Source organism: Lutra lutra, chromosome 3, assembly GCF_902655055.1.
Source record: "Lutra lutra chromosome 3, mLutLut1.2, whole genome shotgun sequence".
In the NCBI taxonomy this organism is placed as follows: Eukaryota; Metazoa; Chordata; class Mammalia; order Carnivora; family Mustelidae; genus Lutra; species Lutra lutra.
The window spans coordinates 15547679-15564534 of record NC_062280.1 but is presented as its reverse complement, the minus strand read 5'-3'; positions in this window follow the sequence as shown (position 1 = coordinate 15564534).

The following is a 16856-nucleotide window of genomic DNA, read 5'->3' as shown; positions in this document are numbered from 1 at the left end:
ATTCCATTGCATGCATTTTTTAAATTTTTATATGTATATGTATAAATATGTATATATTGCATATATATATGGGCCAGTAGATGTTTTATGTTATAAATGTATAAATATGTATATACTGCATATATATATGTGTGCCACATCTTCTTTATCCATTCACTTGTCGATGGACATCTGGGCTCTTTCCATAGTTTGGCTATTGTGGACATTGTTGCTATAAACATTAGGGTGTATGTGCCCCTTCAAATCACTATTTTTGTATCCTTTGGGTAAAAACCTAGTAGTGCAATTGCTGGGTCATAGGGTAGTTCTATTTTTCACTTTTTGAGGAAAGTCCATGCTGTTTTCCAGAGTGGCTGCCCCAGTTTGCTTTACCAACAGTATAAGAGGCTTCCCCTTTTTTCTGCATCCTTGCCAATGTCTGATGTTTCCTGAGTTGTTAATTTTAGCCATTCTGACTGGTGTGAGGTGGTATCTCATTGTGGTTTTGATTTGTATTTCCCTGATGCTGAGTGATGTGGAGCACTTTTTCATGTGTCTGTCGGCCATGTATATGTCTTCCTCATAGAAATGTCTGCTCACGCCTTCTGCCCATTTCTTGGTTAGACTTTTTGGCTTGGGGGTGTTAAGTTTGATAAGTTCTTTATAGATTTTGGATACTAGCCCCTTTTCTGATATGTCATTGTGAATATCTTCTCCCATTCCTTAGGTTGCCTGTTAGTTTTGTTGATTGTTTTCTTTGTTGTGAAAAAGCTTTTTATCCTGATGAAGTCTCAAAAGTTCATTTTTGCTTTTGTTTCCCTTGCCTTTGGAGATGTGTCTAGCAAGAAATCCTCTCTGAAATATTCCTGCTGAACTGCATATACACTACCTGATACAAAATTTCCTGAGGGAAGTGGGTTTAAGTGCACAGGCTTGGGTTAAGAAAGATCAGGATTCAAATCCTGACTCTGCCAGCCCCTTACCATCTGTGCATCCTTGGGCAAGTTGCTTAATCTCTCTGAAACTTGGATTCCTTATCTGCAAAGTAAAGGTATTTATAATAATAGCGCCTTAAGAGTGGTTGTTAAAAATTTAGTACATAGGGAAAATGTTTGCCAAGGAGCACAAATGTCTAGTTATAAAATAAATTTAAGTTATGGGGACCTAATGTACAGCATAATGACTATGGTTAATAATACTGTTTCATGTACTTGAAAGTTGCTAAGAGAAAAGATCTTAGATGTTTTCACCATAAAAAAGAAATGGTAATTATATGACATGATGGAGGGGTTAGCCAACCCACGGGAGCAATAATTCTAAGGTCTATAAATGTATCAAATCAATGTATTATACACTAAACTTACACAACATTTTATGTCCATTATATCTCAAAATAAAAAGAATTTAGCACATAGTAAGCACTTAATTAATTATTATTTACTAGCACTCACAAAATATCTGGTCCTGGAATGAACAGTTTGATTGATTGTATTTTTTTATAGTTCTTTCTTATACTAAAAAGATTAAAGTTCATTTCATTAATAATATCACTCTCTGCTCTGAGTTCTGCCTATCTTCCATACAATAGTATTTTAAATATTTAAGGAAGCTACCATGTGCCTCTTTTCATGTATTTGGGAATAGCCACTATTTTTCCTGTTTGATTATCTTGAGTTCCTTCACCCATTCTCCACACACTTTTGAGCTGCCTAGATACTTACCGATCACATTTCCTTTCCTTGGGCCTACAGAATACCTTATTTCCCCACCTCCCTAGACATAAGGTTGTGGCCAGTAAAATGAGGGCAACATATGTGGGCCACTTTCATGCCAGGCCAAATGGCCCGTGAGATCCTCCTTGCTCTTTCACTTGTAGACCTGCTTGATGCCAAGGATCCAGTAGATGATTCCAAGGAGAACCTGGAAGATACAGAGGCCAGAAATGGAAGACACTAGAATCCCTGAGTCATCGCATAAAAAGCTACCTGTCGGACACCTGCCAGTGACACAAGTAGGATATAAACCGTTATTGAATTAAGCAGTTAAGATGAAGATTTATTCACTACTGCAATATATCAGAGCCTATTAAGGCTAATACACTTTTGTAGTTAGCCTTCTCTGGACATAGACCAACATGTCAGTGGCCCTCTTAAAAGATGACACAATTTTTGTATCATCTGAATACAGTTTTTCAAATGTGACCCAGGTCTGATGGAAGAAAATGCCCTCCTTATTTTCCTGAGTATATTTTATCAACACTTTCCAAAGTTGCCTTGTGCTTAGCAGCCACCTCACAGAAACACGTGTGGCACGAGTTAACCTTGTAGCTAACAAAAAACACCAAAGTATTTTCAAACCAACTTCTCTTAAGCTAGGGGCAGGACAGTTAATATTCACCAAATATCCCACCTACTTTCCTACACTTCCCAGCCTCCCTTGTAGTTCAGTTGAACCTAGTCTATATTTCTGAGAGTGGAAATGGCATGTGCCGCTAGAGACAGTGCCCCCCGCCATTGCTCTCTTCATTGCAGTGAACTTGGAAGACGTGTTCCAGATGAAGGTAGACTTCGTAACTTGCATCAGATATTGCATAAATGAGAAATAAACATCTACTGTGCTAAACTGCTAAAATTTGAGAGTTTGTCTGTTATCACATCTACCAGTAATTAACTTGACTCCCCAAACTGGTATTAGTGCAATTCATTTGTTTATACTTTAATTCAAAACTTCATAATTGGGGTGGCTGGGGGCTCAGTCAGTTAAGCATCAGACTCTTGGTTTTGGCTCAGGTCATCATCTCAGGTTCTGGGATTGAGCCCCACTTTGGGCTCCACACTCACTGTATAGTGTCCTGGAGATTCTCTCTCCCTCTCTGCTCCTCCCCCACTCACTCTCTCTCTCTCTCTAAAATAAATAAAATCTTATAAAAACTCTTTATGTTTACCTCTATCAATTTTTAAATTATTTCTTTATATGGACCACAGAAAAGTACCATAACTGAATTAACAACCCAATGAATTTTTGCATAATTAATGCACATGTTTAACACTGAGATCATAAAAGAGAACATTATCAGCATCTCAGAAGCCCCTTCAGCAACCATTGGTATTTTCCCAGATGTTTTATTCTTTTTGATGTAACTGAAAATGGGATTATTTTCTTAATTTCTCTTTCTGATAGTTAATTATAAGTGTATAGACATGCAACAGATTTCTATATGGTGATGTAATCTGCAACTTTAGTGAATTCATTTATTAGTTCTAACAGCTTTTTGGTGGAGTCTTTAGGGTTTTCTATATGTAGTATCATGTCATCTACAAATAGTGACAGTTTTACTTCTTTTCCTATTTGGATGTTTTTTATTTGTTTTTCTTGCCATGGCTATGACTCAAAATACTATATTGAATAAAAGTGGCAAGAGTGGGCATTCTTATCTTATTCCTGATCTTAGAGGCAAAGGTTTCCACTTTCCACCATTGAGTATGTCACTTGTGGGTTTGTCATATATGGCCTTTATCATGTTGAGGTATGCTCCCTCTAGACGCCCTTTGTTGAGAGTATTTTTCATAAATGTATGTTGAATTTTGTATGTTTTTTTCATCAATTGAGGTGATCATATGATGTTTATCCTTCATCACATAGATTGATTTGCAGATGTTGGACCATCCTTGCATCCTTGGAATAAATTCTACTTGATAATAGTCTATGGTCCTTTTAATCATAGGACTGTTGCTGATTATTGTTGAGCTTTTATAGCAAATTATTGAATTCAGTTTGCTAATATTTCATGGGAGAGTCACCTATGTTCTATCAGAGATACTGGACCATAACTTTCTTTTTTGTGGTGTCTTGTCTGATTACAGTATCAAGGTAATTCTGGCCTTGTAAAATGAGTTTGGAAACATTCCTTTGTCTTAAATTCCTTGAAGAGTTTAAGAAGGATAGATATTATGGGACGCCTGGGTGGCTCAGTTGGTTGGACGACTGCCTTCGGCTCAGGTCATGATCCCGGAGTCCCGGGATCGAGTCCCGCATCGGGCTCCCAGCTCCATGGGGAGTCTGCTTCTCCCTCTGACCTTCTCCTCGCTCATGCTCTCTCTCACTGTCTCTCTCTCAAATAAATAAATAAAATCTTTAAAAAAAAAAAAGAAGGATAGATATTAAATCATCTTTTAATATTTGGTAGAATTTACCAGCAAAACTATGTGGTCTTGGACTTTTGTTGATTAATGGTTTGTCAATTTAGTTTATCTTCTCAAGGAAGCAGCTCTTAGTTTCATTGACCTTTTGTATTGCTTTTTTTTTTATTCTCCATTTCATTTATTTATGATCTTTATTATGTCTTTCCTTTGACTAACTCTAGGCTTTGTTTGTTCCTCTTCTAGTTCCTTTAAGTATAAGGTTAGATGACTTATAGAAGATTTTTTTTTCTTGTTTCTTAAAGTAGGCCTGTATTGCTATGAACCTCCTTCTTACAACTGTTTTTTGTGGCATCCCAAAGATTTTTGGAGTGTTGTATTTCCATTATCATTTGTCTTAAGGTATTTTTTAATTTCTTCTTTGGTTTCTTCATGACCCATTTGTTCTTCAGTAGCATGTTATTTCATTTCTAAATATTTGATTTTTCTATTTTTTCTTTTAATCAATTTCTGGTTTCATACCATTGAAGTCAGAAAATATGCTTCATATGATTTGAATCTTTTAAATGTATTGAGACTCATTTTGTAACCCTAACAGGTGATCTATTCTGGAGAACGTTTATATGCACTTGAGGTGTCTGTGCATTCTACTGCTTTTGGATGGAACGTTCTGTACATGTTAATTAAACCCAGCTAGTCTCATGTGTCATTTAAGGCCAATGTTTCCTTATCGATTTTCTGTCTGGATGATGCACCCATTGATGTAAGTGGGGTATTAAAGTCCCCTATATTATAGCATCGCTGCCAATTTCTCCTTATAGGTCTGTTAATATTCGCTTTAGATACTTAGGTGCTCATTTGTTGGGAGCAAAAATATTTATAAATATTGTACACTTTTGTTAGATTGACCCCTTCAGCGTTATGTAATGCTCTTCTTTGTCTTTTATTACAATTTTTGTTTTACACTCTTTTTTCTGATATAACTATAACTATAACAGCTTTCTTTTTGTTTCCATTTGCATGGATTATCTTTTTCCATCCCCTCACTTACCATTTATGTGTGTCCTTAGATCTGAAGTACATCTCTTATGGGCAATATATAGATGACTCTTGTTTTTTTATCCATTCAACCATTCTGTCTTTTGATCAAAAATTTAGTTCATTTATGTTTAAAATTATTATTATTATTATGATTATGATTTTAGAAAGAGATCACAAGTAGGCAGAGAGGCAGACAGAGAGAGAGGAAGGGAAGCAGACTCCCCACTGAGCAGAGAGCCCGATGTGGGGCTCAATCCCAGGATCCTGGGATCATGACCTGAGCTGAAAGCAGAGGCTTAACCCACTGAGCTATCCAGGTGTCCCTATGTTTAAAATTATTATTGATAGGTATGTACTTACTACCCTTTTGTTGATTGTTTTCTGGCACTTTTTGTAGTGTCTGTCTCTTCCTTTCTTCTCTTGCTCTCTTCCCTTGTGGTTTAATGGCCTTCTTTATTTAGTGTTATGTTTAGATTCCTCCCCCATTATCTTTGTGTATCTATACTATAGGTTTTTGCTTTGTGGTTACCATAAGGTTCACATATAATAGTCTATAAATACAACAGTCTAGTTCAAGGTGATAGCAACTTAAATTTGAAAGCATTCTGAAAGCTCTGCATTTTTACCCTCCCCCCAACTGCCAATGTTTTATGTTTTGGATGTCATATCTTGCATCTTTTTTTTTAATAGCCTCCAAGTAATTATTCTAGTTATAATTAATTTTACTACTTTTGTCTTTTAACTTTCATATTGGATTTGTAAGTGGGTAATCCACTGTTGTTACTATATATTCACCTTTACCTATGATATTTTTAATTTCATATGTTTTCTTATTAGTTAGTCCCTTTTCTTGTTTCTCATAAGGCTGGTTTAGTGGTGATGAGCTTCCTTAACATTTGCTTGTCTGGGAAACTCTTTATCTCCCCTTCAAATTCGAATGATAGCCTTCCAGGTAGAGTATTCTTGGTTGGAAGTTGGTTGGATTGTTGGTTGGTTGGTTGGTTGGTTTCCTTTCAGCCCTTTGAAAATATCATGTGACTCCCTCCTGGCCTACAGAGTTTCTGCTAAAAAATCAGCTAAGTCTTATGGTTCCCTTGCACATCATAGCAAGTTGTTTTACTGTTGCTGCTTTTAAGATCCTCTCTTTAACTTTTGACATTTCAATTATAATATTTCTTGGGGTGGATCTTTTTGGGCTCATTTATTTGCAACTCTGTGTTTCATGGGCCTGGATGTCTGTTTCCTTCCCTGGATTAGGAAGTTTTCAGTCATTATTTTTTCACAAAATTTTCTGCACCTTTCTCTCCCTCTCTTCCTGACACCCCTATAAATGCAAGTGTTATTTTGCTTCATGTTGTCCTATAGGTCTCTTAAGCTATCTTCACTTTTTTAAATTTTTGTTTGTCTTGTTTTCTATTCTGTTTGGGTGAGTTCCACTGCCCTGTCTTCCAGGTCATTAATCTGTTCTTCTACTTCATCTAGCCTGCTGTTGAACCCCTCCAGCATATTTTTCAATTCAGTTACTGCATACTTATGCTCTGTGACTTCTATTTGGTACTTTCTTACATTGTCTATTTCTTTGTAGAGGTTCTTGCTGTGTTTGTCCATTCTTCTTCTGAGTTCTGTTCTTTTTGACCATTAATTACCCTGAACTCTTTTTCAGATAGATTCCTTATCTCTGTTTCATTTAGGTCTTTTTCTGAAGTTTTGTCTTGTTCTTTCATTTAGAACATACTACTCTGTTTCCACATTTTGCTTGACTTCTTTGTGTTTGTTTCTATGTTTGGGTGAAACAGCTACTTCTCTCACTTTTCAATGAGTGACTTTGTGTAGAAGATGAAACTTATTGATCAACCTTGCCCTAGCTCTTGGTTGTCTCTTGAACACTTATGATTGTCTATATAGCCTAACTTATTCTCGATGAGTCTCAGTTGTTGAGGGAAAGCTAAGACCTGTCAGTGTTCCAAAGGAAGGGATTCTAGCCAGGTCTCAAATATGGTGTCTTCCAGCCTATATTTTCTTAGAGTACCTCTTAACCTCTAACTGTGTGACAAACCTGAAGTTTATCCCTCATGCTGAAACTCTAAGACAATTAAATGAGCCTTTTTTACAGGCAGACTGGGGATGTGCTTCAGGGTGTGGAAGGGATGTGATGGGTGTGGTAACCCGCCCAGGATTGTCTTTCTAATTATTGTAGTCCTGTGATTCCTAGAAACACAAGCCCCTCTCACCCCCAGTGCCAGGAGATCAAGAGGCATCTCCTGTTGGACTGTTTGCCTGCCAGCTTTGGCAAGGCTACAGGAGAGTTTTGAGGGGGAGGCACATCCTTGGCTTTAACAATGCCTGAGAAGCACACCTGGGGTGGGGCACAACCATGGTTTTAGCAAGGCCTGGGATGAGCACTGGGAGTGACGCATGCTCATAGCTTTAGCAGGGTCAGGAAAGAGTGCTGGCAGCGGGGATTTAGTGTTGTAGGAGAAGGGTATTGGGGCAGGGCATGCCTTCAGATTTAACAAGATTGTGTCCATACATGCCTGCCTACACTACCAAGGTAGAGGGAGAGTGTAAAAATGGTGCCCACCAGCACCTCTGTCCCAAAAGAAAGTCTTAACTGTAGTGTGATTGGCAAATATATTCTGCTATTCTGTGGTTGCCTCTTTGTTTTCCTATTTCCTTTGCTGTGCAGAAGCTTTTTATCTTGAAGTCCCAAAAGTTCATTTTTGCTTTTGTTTCCTTTGCCTTTGGAGACATGTCCTGAAAGAAGTTGCTGTGGCCAATGTCAAAGAGATTACTGCCTATGTCGAAGAGGTTACTGCCTATGTTCTCCAGGATTTTGATGGATTCCTGTCTCACATTGAGGTCTTTTATCCATTTTGAGTTTATCTTTATGTATGGTGTAAGAGAACGGTCGAGTTACATTCTCCTATACACAGTTGTCCAATTTTCTCAGCACCATTAATTAAAGAGACTATTTTTTTTGTGCTTTTGTGCTTTGTTGAAGATTATTTGATGATAGAGTTGAGGGTCCATATCTGAGCTCTCTACTCTGTTCCATTGGTACATGTGTCTGTTTCTGTGCCAGTACCATGCTGTCTTGGTGATCACAGCTTTGAAATAAAGCTTGAAATCAGGCAACATGAGGTCCCAGCTTTGTTTTTCTTTTTCAACATTTCCTTAGCGATTTGGGGTCTTTTCTGGTTCCATACAAATTTAAAGATTGTTTGTTCCAGCACTTTGAAAAATGTTGCTGGTATTTTGATTGGGATGGCATTGAAAATATAGATTCCTCTAGGCAGCATAGATATATTTTACAGCGACTAACACAACACAATTTTTTAAAAAAGTCTTAACTGGTCCCTGCTCTCCTAGCAGATGCTTTAGGATTAGCAAATGAATCTCCTTTACATATAATCCAGGCTTCTCTCATTCTGCTGCCTTTGTGTTGGTTCCTGGTATAAATGAGTCTACATGCAAGCTTTCTTAAAGAAGCATCCTAGATCCCTATGATTCCCAGGCCTCAAGGACATAAATCCTGTTGGCTTCCAAAACCAGATGTTTGGGAGTCCTTGTTTCTCTGGTTCAGGTCCCAAGGGTTGAGATGTCCAATGTAGGACCAAACCCCTCACTCCTCAGGGGAAAGCTCCAAACTCTAAGCTCCGGCCCTATTGTGTGTCACCACACTAGGGGTGGGATTTTTTGGTGAGACCTCATCTCCACCTCTCCTCCTCATCTAGATGTGGCCCTTTTACCCCTTGTTGTGGAGGCAGCTGCTCAGCTACCAGTTCTTTTTCAGAGGGATCTATTCCACATGTAACAATAGATTTGATATAACTGTGAGAGGTGGTGAATCCTGGCTCTTCCTATAGCACCATCTTAAACCCCTATGCTTTACCTTTTAAATTTATATTGGCAACTCACTATAATTAAATTTGGGAGTATGATACGAGGTAGGGATCAGGTTGGTTTTTTTCCATTTGGATATCCAATTGACTCAATGCCATTTATTGAAAAGACCATCCTTTACCCATTGCATTGGAGTAACTCCTTTGTCATATTCAGGTAATAGGTACACGTGGATTCTGCTTCCAGACTTTCTATAATTGTCCTTTGGTCAGTCTGCCTCTCTTTTGCAAATACTATTTTAATCAGTCTTGACACATCTGGTAGTGTATATCCTCCAACTATGTTTTCATGGATCTTAATTTTCTAGAAGCCACTTTCTCCCCCCCACTTTTTTTTGGAACTTTAAGGACTACAGCTGTTCATTTCTAGTTTCCTGTCATGCCTCCTCTCCTCCCACAATCTTTTAGAAATTACTGACAATAATTTCTAGGGTGCTAATGCAAGTGCTGTCAGTTCTCCGGGTTACAATCTGTCTGTGCCTGAGAACTAAAATGCCCACAAAGCAACAAGGAAATGTCTTGTTATATCTTTACTTAGTGTATCAGTCAAGGTCCTGGAAGGACATGGAATCCCCTCCTTACTCCCAGAGGATAATATCAATAGACTTTAACAGGCAAAATACTCACAGGGATGTGGACAGACTTAAGGAAAAAAACAAAACAAAACAGGGATGGTAAAAAGACCAGAGATGGCAGGAAGCTGGTTAGACCCTGAATCAATCAGGGTACCAGTAAGAAATAGATGGCACACTTGAGGGAATGAATAGTTTGCTGACAAAACCCTGGGCAGTGTTTCAGATAAATGAGGAGCGATAGTGTAAAATCCTAGAGCTAGTAAGGGAGGGAGATTAGGAACAAAAGTATCCCCGAAGCCTAAATGAGTAAGTAGAGAGAAGTGCTGCTAGAATCCACAGATATTACAGTGTGGAATAGCTCTGATAGAAGCTATATTTGGCCTTAGGTGGAGGCCCACTACCCAAAACCAACACAGCATGGCAAGGGGAGTGAGGATAGAGAGGGATAGGGGACAGAGGAATAAATACCCCAATCTCACTCTCCCCACCCCCACCATCCGAAATCCTACTGATGCCTCTCATTGATTGAACACACCTGGGAGCCAGAGAAAAGGGGGCCTTTTGGTGAAGTCCCTACAGAGTAGCCTCCTAGACACAGAGCAAGAGGGACAATAGGGGTAAGTAGATCCAGAATTGCAAAGGATAGCCAGCATAGCTCCTTTGGCTGAAAGGGACAAGAGGATGAAATATTACTGGAGCCCCCTGCAAACTAGAACTGGAAAGGAAGAGGGGTCATCTGGTGGAAAGCTGTAGATGTGAAGGAAGGAGGCACCAAAGCAGGGGAGGGTTCAGGGAAGAACACCACACCTTCTCTCTTATCTAGCTCTCAACTCCTGCCCCCTGATTCAAACCCAACAAGAAGCTAGTTAACAAAGGAGCTCTTGTGATATAATCCATTTAGGGCTATCTCCCAGAATAGGGAGCAGAGCAGGAAAAGATAGAGATGGAGACTAACCAGCAAATTCGATCTTAGAAATTATCTTAACCATGTTTATTTTACATATCTCATTTGACGATAATTTTCCATTCTAGAAAACAGGGAAATGAAATAAGAATTTAGTCATTTTGTCTTCTTAATATCATTTCATATAATCCCTGGCCAAAGAGTATGTTTTCCTTCTTTTTTCTCCTTTCTACTAAGTTCTTCAAAAGCTCTTTTTTTTTTCCTTAAGAACTTTTTTTTAAAATTTCTTTCTTTTTTTAATTTTTTTTAAGATTTTATTTATTTATTTGACAGAGATCACAAGTAGGCAGAGAGGCAGGCAGAGAGAGGAAGGGAAGCAGGCTCCCTGCCGAGCAGAGAGCCCGACGTGGGGCTGGATCCCAGGACCCTGAGATCATGACCCAAGCCGAATGCAGAGGCTTTAACCCACTGAGCCACCCAGGCACCCTCTTTCTTTTTTTTAACACTTTTCTAGATATGTCTAGAAATAAAAGCAAAAAGAAACTATTAGGATTACATCAGAGTAAAAAACTTTTGCACAGCAATCAACAAAGCTAAAAGATAATCTACTAAATGGGAAAAGATATTTGAAAGTGACATATTTGATTAAGAGTTAATATCCAAAATATATAAAGAACTTATACAACTCAACACCAAAAGCCACAATGGTTCATCAGGGAGTCCCACATTTTGCAGAAATAGCCTGCATTCGAATTCTCACCCTTTTAGTCATTGGCTGGCAGCAGCCCACAGAAAGTTTGGGCCTCTATGTGAACACAGTGTTAGATCAGGTTAGGGCCAAGTTGGGGACACCATCAATCATGCTCCTTGCAACAGGAAAGCTGAGTGACGTGTTTTCATGTGCATCACAACTACATTAATAGATAAAGACTAGAAAAGCTATAAGATTGACTTTATATAGCAAAAACATTGTTTAAGTTCAATGCCCATTTGTGATTTTAAAATAATCCTTAGCACATAGGATTAGAAGTGAATATACCTAATTGGAAGAGAAAGAAAGAAAGAAAGAGAGAAGAGAAAGGAAGAAACCTAGAGCAAATATCAAGCTTAACAGTGAATATTGAAATCCTTCTCTTTTAAATAAAGACCAAAATAGGAATGCCTGCCCTCACCACTTCTGTTCAACATTGTACTAAAGCTCTTAATTACAACAAAAAGCAGGAAAAAGGAATAAAAAATATTAGACTTGGAAAGGAAAAAGAAGTCATCATTATTCATATGTGAATATATAACATATGAACATATGTAACAAAAAAGAATAGCCAGAAAAATTGTTAGAATTAAAAAGAGGGTTTGACAAGATTGTTGGATATATGGTTAATATATAAAAGTCAATTACATTACTGTACACTACTGACAAAACATTAGAAATTATATCTTCAATAAATTTTTTCTCCTTTAAGTTATTACATATATTTCCCAGATTCATTCCTAAATACCATATTTTTTAAAGATTTTATTTATTTATTTGACAGGGAGAGAAACCACAACCAGGAGGAGTGGCAGGAGAAAGAGAAGCAGACTCTCCGCTGAGCAGGGTGCCCCATGTGGGGCTCAATCCCAGGACTCTGGGATCATGACCTGAGCTGAAGGCAGACACCCAACTGACTGAGCCACCCATGCACCCCAGATACCATATTTTTATTACTTTCTAAAATGGTATTTTTTAGAAGATGAAATACATGCAACATTCTGCCATGTATTTAGATGGGGAAACTTAATATTATAAACATGTGAATTCTCCCCAAATTGACCTTTAAATTCAAAGAAACTGCAATCCAAATCCCAAGAGAATTTTTCTTGGAACTTGACAAAGCAGCATATATAGAGAAGACCAAATAGGTAAGGTACTGCTGATGTAGAAGCCCAGAAATCTATTGCAATTAGGGGAGCACAATTTCAGCTCAGCAAAACAGACAACTAGACAATTGGAACAAAAGAGAAAGCTGAGAAATTGACCCATACCCATGTGGGGGCTTGAGGCAGAGGTGGCATTGGGTATCAGTACAATGATGGGACAAATGGAATCTACGTGGAAAAAAATAAAACTATCTCAACTTTGTACTTTATTCAAAAATCACTTTCAAATAGATTGTGGGCACAAATATGAAAAGCAAATCATAAAGATATTTGGAAGGGAATATGTTTATGATCTCAGATGAGAGGATTTTTTTAAAAGATGTATTTATTTTAGAGAGAGAGAGAGAGAGTGCATGCATGGAGGAGAGGCACAAAGGGAGAGGGAGAGAGAGAGAGAGAAATGTCCAGCAGACTCCCTGCTGAGTATGGAGCACAGAGCCAGATCCCAGGACCCTGAGAGCGTGCCCTGAGCCAAAATCAAGAGTGAGATGCTCAATCAACTGAGCTACCCTGGCACCCTCCATGGTAAGAGGATTTTTTAATGAGACATAAAACACACAAAACCAAAGGGCAAAACTTATAAACACAAATTACCAATTTTATCTTAGCCATGTTTATTCAAAGGCGCTATAAAGATCAGGCAAAGGTAAACCACAAGATAGGAGATCATATTTGTAACACAAATCAGTAATAGGGAACTAGAATTCAGAAAATCTAAAGAATTCCTTAAAGTAAATGAGAAGTCGACACCTACCCCGCCCCCCGCCAAAAAAAAATAGATAAACGGATAAAAGACTTGTCCAGGCATTTCACAGAAGAGAGGATATAAATAGCCAAAAAAGTTGAAGAAATATTCTCATTTGTAATCTGAAAAATACAAAGTAAAACACATTGAGATACTATTTTATACCCATCATACTCATAAAAATTAAATGATAATGATGTTGGCAAGGAGGTGGAGAAACAGATATCTTAAACATTGCTGGTGGGAAAGAAAGTTGATACAATACATACAATACCTGGAAAGAATTTGCCATTATCTACAAAGGTTAGGAATTAACATAACTTGTAACACAGCAATTCCACCTCTAGGTATGTGTTCTTTAAAGAAAATCTTCTGTGCATGCACAAGGAGATACTAGCTTTCTTCCTTAAAATAGGGAAAAAGCAGAATATAACTTAAATTGGAAACTGGACTGATATATAGTCAAACAACAGAAAAACCATAGTTCAGTGAAAATGAATAACATCCTAATGAATAAATACCTTAGGTTGAATAGTGAGCAAAACAGCAAGTTGCAGAAGAAAATGTAAAATGAATCTTTACATAAAGGCCAAAAACATGCAAAACTAAAATGTACCTTGCTTAAAGACACATACATATATAACAAAATTAAAGCAAACCAAGAAAATGACAAAACACAAACCAATATTTATTTCAGATAAGGAAAAAGGGACATAGAATAGAAGATGAATACAGGAAACTCCCAGGATACTGGCTGTGTTCTACATTCCCTTTCTTATTCTAGGACAGTTGTCTGCAGGTTTTCATTATATTATTTTGCTTTGAATCATGTGTGTGTACACACATTACATGTACATTATTTGGAATATTTTGTATGTATGATATAGCTTATAATAAAATAACACTTTTAAGGAAAAGAAGAAGACAAGCTCACACTTCAACCTTTCTCCTTAGTGCTATATAGATATGATTCCCAGAAATGAAGTAAATTACACACAACCTTGAATAGCCACATAAGAAAGATGGTGGCATGGAAAGACAGAATAAGCCTGGGTTTTGTTTGTTTGTTTGTTTGTTTGTTTGTTTAAGATTTATTCATTTATTTATTCATTTGAGAGAGAAAGAGAGCAGAGCATGCAAAACAGAACATGGCTGGCAGAGGGGGTGCAGGCAGGAGGGACAGAGGAAGAGGGAGAAACAGACTCCACACTGAGCAGGGAGCCGGGCTGGGGCTCAATCCCAGTACCCTGAGCCAAAGATGGATGCTTAATTGATTGAGCCACCCAGACTCCCCCAAAACAAGTTTGGATCATGTAGTTAAGCCCCTATATCAGCCCTGGACAGCCTAGGAAACTTCTTGTGATTGAGAAATTTGCTACTAAAGCCAGGCTGTCTTTGGTTCTCACCTGAATGAAATCCTAGAGCAAAGGTTATTGATGAAACCCTCAGGATTCTAGTCCCAACTATGTCTTCTGTCTTAATCCTCTGATCACACTGATGTCAATGAAATATATTGATCCATACCCCATTCTGATATTGATATTAGATATCAAATCTAATAGCAACATGTTTACAACACATTCCCAATTTCTTCACCTGCTAGAACTTCCATTTTCACCTATACTTTCCAATTCAACTACTTGCTTCGTTAATTATGTCTAGACTGGTATAGCTCATTATGTTCCTATGCATCATTACCCAAGCAAAGGCTGAAAATTCAGAAAAAAATCAGTAAAGCTCTAACAGAAAATTATGTTCTGGAATATTATCTGCAAATAGTCTCCTACAAAAGATATCTATAAAAATGTTCTCTGTATCTATAAAGATTATATTTTTAGAGATTCTTTACTTGAAGGAAGAAAAAAGTATGGCTTCTGGGTATATGGTGACCTGAATTTCTCCCCTCTATTATTTATAAGTCTTTTTTCTTGTTTATGATTGTTTCTTGATTCATATTATCAAAAGCTCTCCCACCCTTGACTTCAATAGCTGACCTTAAAATTAGGTTTCTCATGAAGCTCCTGTATCTAACTATATTGTGCTTTGTGTGGTCATATGATCATACAATCACACATGCACATAGAGCCACATGCATATGCATTAGAGATTAAAACTTTGATTTTGAGAAAGTATTGTGAAATTTCTAATTTCACATGCCATTAAGAATTCTTGTTAAAACTTTTGGCTGGGACTATTTAGAAATCTTTCTGGAAACTGACAAATTCTATTGCCCTTGTTTTTAATCCATGATCCAATTATCAAATACAGGGATAAAATATTCTGCAGTTCTGTCGTGGTGCTGTGTCCTTTCTTCCCAATGATTAAAGTGTTTAGTTAAAAAGAATGTTAACTGAATCATTCAAATCATGATAAACATGGAGTCATTATGAAATCCATGTCAATAAACAAAATAAACCATTTTTTCCAACATCCACTGGAGATATTGAAGATGGATGGATTCTGCACCCATTGGTCTGAATTTCCAGAGTAGCCCAGCCTACTCTTCTCTCTTTAAACTATTTTGGTCTTCCTTTAGGGCAACCCCTGGGGCAAAATAGCAGCCTAAAGAGAGCAAGAAAACTCTCCACATCCACATCTGCTCCAGCAGGGAGTGCTGGTTGTCCAGAGAAAGACTAGGACCTTCACTGATGTTTACATAATTGTACCCTTCTATTTCCTCTCCCTCTCAGCCAGTTACATATGCTCAATTAAGTATACAGATTCATTTAAAAATTTTCTAATAGTACAGTCAGTATGGGTCTGTCCTTTAGATGCAGAAGGCTAAGGTTCAACTCCTTTCTCTAGTGCATGTGCTACCATAACAACCACTTCAACTCTCTGTGCTTGGTTCCATTATCTATAAAATTGGAACAATATGTCTACCTTAGAGTGTTGCCATGAAGATCGGCAGAGAAAGTATATGTGACAAAGTTACATAAGCTGAATTGTAATATACAACTCTAGTTTTATTGCTATTATTTTAATTCTCAGCTTCACACTGGGTAAGACAAGTATTAGCAACCTTCTGTAGAGGCCAAGGACAGAAACAAAAAGAATCCTAAACCAGCATCCCAAAATGTGATGTAGAATACTATTTCTATGAGTTACTAATAATTATAGTGTGTTAAAAATAAGTGGAAAGATCAAAATTAGTTGGGAAACATTTATCTAAAAAATAAATCAGTTTTTGGAGAGCATTAACACAACCTATAGAGTTGTCAAATCGCTATGTTACACGCCTGACACTAATGTAACATTGTATGTTATACACCTGACACTAATGTAACATTGTATGTTACACACCTGACACTAATGTAACATTGTATGTTACACACCTGACACTAATGTAACATTGTATGTTATACACCTGACACTAATGTAACATTGAATGTCAACAATACTTCAATTTTTTAAAAAGGTAAATCAGTTTTTTAATTACAAGACTTCTCAGAACATTTAATGTGCTAAGGTACATGGTCACTATCTGAAGGGAATATTATCTGTAGTGTTTCCCCAAATTTTTTGAACCCCATCTGTTTTCTTTTTGCAAAATGCTATCTCTAGCAAGCACAACTTTATCTTTTGCCCATTCTCTTCCATTTTTGCACTTGTATATTTTGTTACTCTTAGGACACGTTAATTTTTTTATGT